Raw genomic sequence first — 8,139 nt, forward strand, 5'->3', positions numbered from 1 at the left:
ATCAATATTTCATCAATTATTTAGCCCTGTATGATTTTCTGATTATATTTAAGTGTAAATTCAGTATTAAATTCATAAATGTCTCAAAAATTATGAAACTCGCATTTTATTAAGTTGGGATTATTCCGAGAATTTTAAGATTATTTTGGAAATTTTTGGGATCAATTTCACCCGCGCGTTGATTCATTTAATTGTAAATTACGGGTATAAAGTGCAATTCAAAAATGAATTGAAAATTATGAAAAAATTATTTTTAATAACTTTGAATTATTTGTGATATTTTAAAACTATTTTGGTAATTTTCTGGAAAATTTTCAACCGGGAGTTATTCGTTTTAGTCGCAAGTTTGGGATACGATCGGGCTACAGGGATGTTCGTATTAATCCAGTTGACACGTGTTTAATTCTCCCAATTTCCCTGCTACGTGTCATCTATTTCTAAATTTAAAAAAAATGGAAAATAGAAAACAGAACAAACAATTATCACTTTCTCTCCCAAAATCTCTATTCTAATCTCTCATATTTGTATATCTCTCTCTCTGTTTTCTTTGTGTTTCTCTCGTTCTATCCCTCCCGTCTCTTCTTTCTCTACTCGTCCATCATCCGCCTGTTCCCTGCTTTGGTAAGTCGCCGCCTCTGCCTCGTTTTCCCGGTGGCCGCCTTGATTTCCGGCCGCAGCCCTGTTCCGCCTTGATTTGTTACAATTGCGTGCGTGCATGTGTGGTTTATGTTTGGGTGTGTGTGATTACCGTGTATATACAACTCTGTTATGAGGCTGTTGTTTCCATTCCATCCGATTGCCGCTGGACAAAGCTCCGGCGAGGTGACCCTGTTCCATTTTTGGCAGCGCTGTGCGTTTGTCATTTTCTGTTGGGCTTGATTAATCGGGCCTTACTTTTTGGGCCGACTGTCATTTGGTTCCGGTTCTTTTAATTTCCAAACTAATATGTATATTTTAATTTGGGAATTTCTTATATTTTTTCTGCAGGAAATTAATGAGTGGATTGAGTGATATGAATATTCATGCGGAAAATTAAATTCGTAATCGGTGAAATTTAAGTTGGAAACCCGAAATTAATCGGGTACCCGTAAATTTTGCTGCCATCGGCGATGAGCCTCGGCGAGCCGACGGTGGATGATGATGATGTTTATCTAAGTCATAATATTTTAAAATAAATAATTTAATTTGTAAAATTATTTTTGAAACGAGTGATAAGTGGCATTTTATACCACTTAGAACATCTTAAAATGGCTTAAATTGGTGCCTTGAAATCAAGTATTTTGTGTATTTGATGCGTTTTTCTAGTGTTTATGCATTTCAGGGTATTAGTTGCATTTCGGAGGAGTAATCATCAAGAATAAGCCTTGGCATGTGTTCACCATTGCGAGAGGAAAGAAAGGGGCAGATTACGGCGAAGAAACGGAGCAAACTCAGGAAAAATCCAGTAGGGTCCTGAGCGGCCGCGCAGGGTCGGGAAATTAAATAATTATTCTTAGACTTCTACTTCTGTTTGGCTTCCAACTTCTATGTAATCTGAGTTTTATGGGACTATTATATAAGTAGATTTGGAGACGTTTTCACGGGGGGAGATCGTGGTATTAAGCAAGGAGCGAAGGAGATAAGGAAGAAGACCGTTTTAACACACAGCAACGAAGAGGAAGCATATTTTCTTGTGATTCTTATTTCGTTGTAACGTTGGATGCTAGTTTTCTTACTTGGAACCTATTTACTCTTGTGACATACTCTGATTTAATATAATTAGTTTAGTTATTATTTTCTTGTGTTTGTTTATCATGATTTCATATGAACCCATGATGACGACAAGTGCTATTATGGGCTAATCGTGATCATGGGGTCACAACGGATTTACTATGGAATTCTTTAGTTAATTGTTTAATACTTTAGTGTGTGATGATTGTATGATATCTAGTATTGGTTGTGCATATTCGTCTTATGTGCGTCGCGAACATATAAGATAGAGTGTTAATCTCTTGTGAAGCGACGGTGGATCTTGAGATTTAGAACTTGCCATGCTAGCATAGGTTCATGTACGATGTGCATGATTAGTGGGTAACTCTAACAGTTTTATTTGCCCTTGTAATCAAAAGGAATAACTTGTGCTTAAATCGTTGTGTTGTCAATTTCTGTAGACATATGGGAACTCAACATAAATTGATGACTATTCAACTTCTATCTTAATTGTGGATGCTTGGTAGAATGGTATCAGTACAATGAAAGTTGGCTTTTATCAGTTTCATGTTATTCGATTAATATCATCACTGTCACATGCTAAAGGTAATAACAATAACTATTGAAGAAAATAGTAATGAAGTTGTGATCTCATGAGTGTTTTAATATTGTTAATTGAAGTGTTATTTAAGTGATAAACTAAGTAATTAATTGTAGTTAATATTTAGTCAACAATTCTAAGTGTTAGTGTCTTAACATTGAGAAGTAATCATACATTGGTGCGTGAGTTTAATTAAACAATAATTAGTCTGAGTCTCTGTGGGAACGAACTAGAAAGTATTCTATATTACTTGCGAACGCGTATACTTGCGTGAATATTAGCGCGTGTTTTCGCCCTAACAAGTTTTTGGCGCCGCTGCCGGGGACTCGGCGTATTTGTTTAGTTTATGTACTTACCATCATTGGTCATTAGGACTCAGTGATTAGGACGTAGTTGTTACTTATTGTTTCTGGTTGTGTTTCAGGTACTTAAGCGAGTGTTTATGCAAACTCGTTCTCGTACTCGCAAGAGGACTTTAGATACAGCTGAGGAGACAGACGAAGTTCTTGATATTCCGGAGAAGATAGATTTTGAAGATTCGGATTCAGGAACTGAGCAGAAAGAACCAATAATCATGGGTGATCATATTGTTCAGGCTGATCCAGCTCTTATGGACTTTTCTCGGCCAAAAATTGATGACATTCAGTCAAGCATTCTTCATCCGGCTATTCAAGCTAACACCTTTGAAATCAAGCCGGGCACTATTCAGATGGTGCAGAATTCTGTTTCTTTTGGAGGAGCTGCAACTGAAGACCCCAACATGCACATAAGGAATTTTGTCGAGATCTGCAGCACTTTTAAGTATAATGGCGTGACTGATGAGGCTATCAAGCTGAGGCTTTTCCCATTCTCACTGAGGGACAAAGCTAAGGACTGGTTACATTCTGAACCAGCTGGGTCCATCACTACTTGGCAAGATCTTGCGCAAAAGTTTCTGGTGAAGTTTTATCCGATGGCAAAGACTGCTGCTATGAGGAGTGCTCTTACTCAATTTGCGCAGCAACCTTCAGAATCTATATGTGAAGCTTGGGAACGCTACAAGGAAATGTTGAGGAAGTGTCCACATCATGGAATGCCCGATTGGATGGTGATCACTGGTTTCTATAATGGTTTGGGGGTCCAGTCTCGGCCCATGCTCGATGCAGCAGCTGGAGGCGCCTGATGGGCTAAAAGCTATACTGAGGCTTATAATCTTATCGAGACTATGGCTGCAAATGAGCATCAAAAACCAACTCAGAGGATGATGCCTGGGAAGGTAGCAGGTATTCTGGAAGTCGATGCAGCCACCGCTATTGCAGCCCAGCTCCAAGCGCTGTCGATGAAGGTTGATTCTCTAGCTACATATGGAGTCAATCAAATAGCTATGGTTTGTGAGCTTTGTGCAGGTTCTCATGCTACGGATCAGTGTTCTCTTGTCAACAAATCTGTTCAGTATGTGAATAATTATCAGCGACAACAGCAGCCTGTGCCAGCTACTTATCATCCTAATAATAGAAATCATCCAAATTTCAGCTGGGGTAATAATCAGAATGCTATTCAGCCACCATATTAGCAAGGTGTGAGTAAACAGTTTAATCCACCTGGATTCCAGCAACCACAACAGTATGCTCAAAGGCAATCATACCCTCAACAGGGAAGTACAGCTGCACCTACTAGTGCTGATTTTGAGGAACTTAAGCTGTTATGCAAGAGTCAGGCGGTTTCTATCAAGACCTTGGAAAATCAAATTGGTCAAATAGCCAATGCAGTGCTCAATCGTCAACCTGGAACACTCCCTAGTGACACGGAAGTACCAGGCAGGAAGGAAGCTAAAGAGCAAGTCAAGGCTATTACCTTAAGGTCTGAGAAAGTTGCTGATGCTGAAAAGCCAAAAGAAGGAGAAGCTGAAATTAGAGATGAAGAAGCTAAGCAAAAGGAGAAGGCGGCGGAACCAAAGAAGACTACTGTTGAACACACTCTGCCTGAGGGTAATACAGGGGAGAAACAGCTCTATCCTCCACCACCTTTTCCTAAAAGATTGCAGCAACAAAAGCTGGATAGACAGTTCGGTAAGTTTCTGGAGGTGTTCAAGAAACTTCACATCAATATACCTTTCGCTGAGGCTCTGGAGCAAATGCCTAGTTATGCGAAGTTTATGAAGAATATTCTTTCAAGGAAGGTGAAACTGGATGACCTTGAGACCGTTGCTCTCACGGAAGAATGCAGCACTGTTCTGCAGCAAAAGTTACCCCCAAAGCTTAAAGATCCAGGTAGCTTCACCATTCCTTGCACCAGTGGCAAGTTGACTTTTGACAAGTGCCTTTGTGATTTGGGAGCAAGCATCAATCTGATGCCGTTGTCGATCTTTAAAAAGTTGGATTTGCTTGATCCAAAACCCACATACATGTCTCTACAATTGGCTGATCGTTCTATTACTTACCCAAGGGGCATAGTGGAGGATGTGCTAGTCAAGGTGGATAAGCTCTTCTTTCCTGCAGATTTTGTTATTCTGGATTTTGAGGAAGATAAGAAGATTCCCATAATCTTGGGACGACCTTTCTTGGCTACTGGTCGTACCTTGATAGATGTGCAGAAAGGTGAACTTACTGTGCGGGTACAAGATCAGGATGTGACCTTCAACGTGTTCAAGGCAATGAAATTTCCTATAGAAGATGAGGAGTGCTTAAAAGTGGATGTGATTAATTCTGCGGTTACTTCAGAACTCGATCGCATGCTAATGTCTGATGCATTAGAAAAGGCCTTAATGGGGGATTTTGACAGTGATAATGAAGATGGCAATGAGCAATTACAATATCTGAATGCTTCTCCTTGGAAGCGAAAGCTGGACATGCCGTTTGAATCTCTTGGTGCTTCTGACCTCAAGAATGCTGAAGAAAAGCTCAAACCATCAATTGAGGAAGCACCTACCTTGGACCTTAAGCCATTACCTGAACACTTGAGGTATGCTTTTATAGGTGATGCATCTACTTTACCTATTATTATTGCATCTGACCTTTCAGGTAGTGAGAAAGACAAGCTCTTAAGGATTTTGAGAGAATTCAAATCAGCTATTGGATGGACCATAGCAGACATCAAGGGGATCATCCCTTCATATTGTATGCATAAAATTCTGCTAGAGGAAGGTAGTAAGCCGACTGTTGAACAGCAGCGCAGACTTAATCCTATCATGAAGGAGGTGGTGAAGAAAGAAATTCTGAAATGGCTAGATACAGGCATCATTTATCCTATTTCTGACAGTTCTTGGGTGAGCCCGGTACAATGTGTGCCTAAGAAAGGAGGTATCACTGTGGTAGCAAATGAGAAGAATGAGCTCATCCCCACTCGAACAGGTACAGGATGGAGAGTATGCATGGATTATCGAAAGTTGAACAAAGCCACGAGGAAGGATCATTTCCCTCTTCCTTTCATTGATCAGATGCTTGACAGGTTGGCTGGTCATGAGTATTATTGTCTTCTGGATGGCTATTCAGGGTATAATCAGATTTGTATTGCACCAGAGGATCAGGAAAAGACTACTTTCACTTGTCCATTTGGCACGTTTGCTTTTCGCAAAGTTTCGTTTGGGTTATGTGGCGCCCCGACCACTTTTCAGAGATGTATGGTGGCTATATTCTCTGACATGATTGGAAATAATGTCGAGGTGTTCATGGACGACTTCTCCGTCTTTGGACATTCGTATGATAAATGTTTGAATAATCTTCGTGTCGTACTCAAAAGGTGCGTGGAAACTAATTTGGTGCTCAATTGGGAGAAATGTCTTTTTATGGTGCGTGAAGGCATTATTCTTGGGCATAAGGTCTCTAGCAAGGGTCTGGAGGTGGACAAGGCCAAGGTGGGAGTCATTGAAAATCTTCCACCACCTATTTCTATGAAGGGAATCCGTAGTTTTCTTGGTCATGCGGGTTTTTATCGGCGATTCATCAAGTACTTTTCGAAGATATATAAGCCGTTGTGCAATTTGCTTGAGAAAGATGTGCCTTTCAAATTTGATGATGAATTTTTGGCGGCATTCGAGACTCTCAAGAAGAGTTTGATCACTGCACCAGTTATTACAGCACCAGATTGGACATAGCCGTTTGAGATGATGTGTGATGCGAGTGATTATGCGGTAGGTGCAGTTCTGGGGCAGCACAAGAATAATCTCTTTCATGTGGTCTACTATGCGAGTAAGACCTTAAATGGGGCCCAAATGAACTACACCACTACGGAGAAGGAGCTCTTGGCTATAGTCTTTGGTTTCGAGAAATTTCGATCTTATCTGCTTGGGACTAAAGTAACAATATTCACTGATCATGCGGCCATTCGCTATTTGGTTTCCAAGAAGGATTCGAAGCCGAGACTCATTTGTTGGGTGCTCTTACTTCAGGAATTTGAGTTAGAGATCAAGGATCGAAAAGGTACTGAGAATCAAGTAGCTGACCATCTCTCTAGGTTGGAGAATCCCGAGTCTACTTCACAAGATAGGACATTAATCAATGAATCTTTTTTGGATGAGCAGTTGTTCGCAGTTCAGGAGGAAGAGCCATGGTTTGCAGATATTGTAAACTATCTTGTCAGCAATATAATGCCTCCTAATTTGACCTCAGCTCAAAAGAAGAAGTTTCTGCATGAGGTGAAGTGGTATATGTGGGATGAACCATATTTGTTTAGACAGGGAGCTGACCAGATCATCAGGAGATGTATCCCGTTCTGTGAGACGGAGGGGATATTACGAGACTGCCACTCCACGGTTTATGGTGGACACTATGGTGGTGAGAAGACGGCAGCTCGTATTCTGCAAGCAGGTTTTTTCTGGTCTACTTTGTTTAAGGATGCTCATCAGTTTGTTTTAAGGTGTGATCGTTGCCAAAGAGTGGGAAATTTGACGAGAAAGGATGAGATGCCGTTAAATGTGATGCTTGAAGTCAAGGTCTTTGATGTTTGGGGAATCGATTTTATGGGGCCTTTTGTCTCGTCCTGCAATAATCAGTATATCTTACTGGCAGTCGATTATGTCTCAAAATGGGTAGAAGTCAAAGCTTTACCGACAAATGATGCAAAGGCAGTGCTGAATTTTGTTCATAAGCAGATTTTCAGAAAAATTTTCTTTATATGCTTTACCGAAAAATGATGCAAAGCTTTGCTGAGCGACCGCTCAGGGGTCGACTGCCAGAAAAATTTTTAAGTTCAGAAAAAAATCAAAAAAATCAGAAAAATAAAAAAACCAATTTTAGCCCATAAACCCACGATTTGTTCCTACTACCCCATCATTTTATCCCTCAACCCCACTCATAATCTAGTTTTAACCTAATTCACATCCTATATATACATACACCTATCTTACATATCCCCCACAAACTTCTACACTCAAACTCTCTCCCAAACACAAAAACTCAGTTCTTAAACACTTTTATTCAAGATTCAATGGCACCCAAGAGAGCACGAACTATTGATAGCAGCAGCACAGTCCCTACTGCTGATTCATCGAGGGGTACTGCTGTAAGACCTCGGTTGAATGACAGAGCTGCGGAGGAGGAGTACACGAGGCTTTTGGGGAAGCCGATTCTGAAGGAGAGAGGGTTTTTACCATCGGGGAGGGATGGTGAGTTGCTACCCATGATTGCAGAGAAGGGGTGGATAGCTTTTTGTGAGTCGCCCGAAGCAGTACCGATGAGCGTGGTTCGTGAGTTCTATGCGAACGTGAAGGCCGAGAAGAATGGATTTTCTGTGGTCCGAGGGCTGACGATTGATTATCACCCAGCGGCGATTCGCCGTGTGATTGGGCAACGAGAGAGGAAGCCCGAGGAGGAGAACTGGAATGAGAAGACTGCTGAGGATTTTGACTTGGATTTGATTTGTGCTACTCTCTG

At 40.9% G+C, this 8,139-nt stretch overlaps 1 non-coding gene across 1 annotated transcript; it reads right to left on the bottom strand.

The window, feature by feature from the left end:
- Positions 1-3,257: 3,257 nt before the first annotated feature.
- LOC141681607 (small nucleolar RNA R71) lies at positions 3,258-3,364 on the bottom strand. Its single transcript, XR_012559034.1, has one exon. It is a non-coding gene; the product is annotated as a small nucleolar RNA R71 (small nucleolar RNA).
- Positions 3,365-8,139: the final 4,775 nt, after the last annotated feature.

Source organism: Apium graveolens, chromosome 8, assembly GCF_009905375.1.
Source record: "Apium graveolens cultivar Ventura chromosome 8, ASM990537v1, whole genome shotgun sequence".
Classification (NCBI taxonomy): Eukaryota; Viridiplantae; Streptophyta; class Magnoliopsida; order Apiales; family Apiaceae; genus Apium; species Apium graveolens.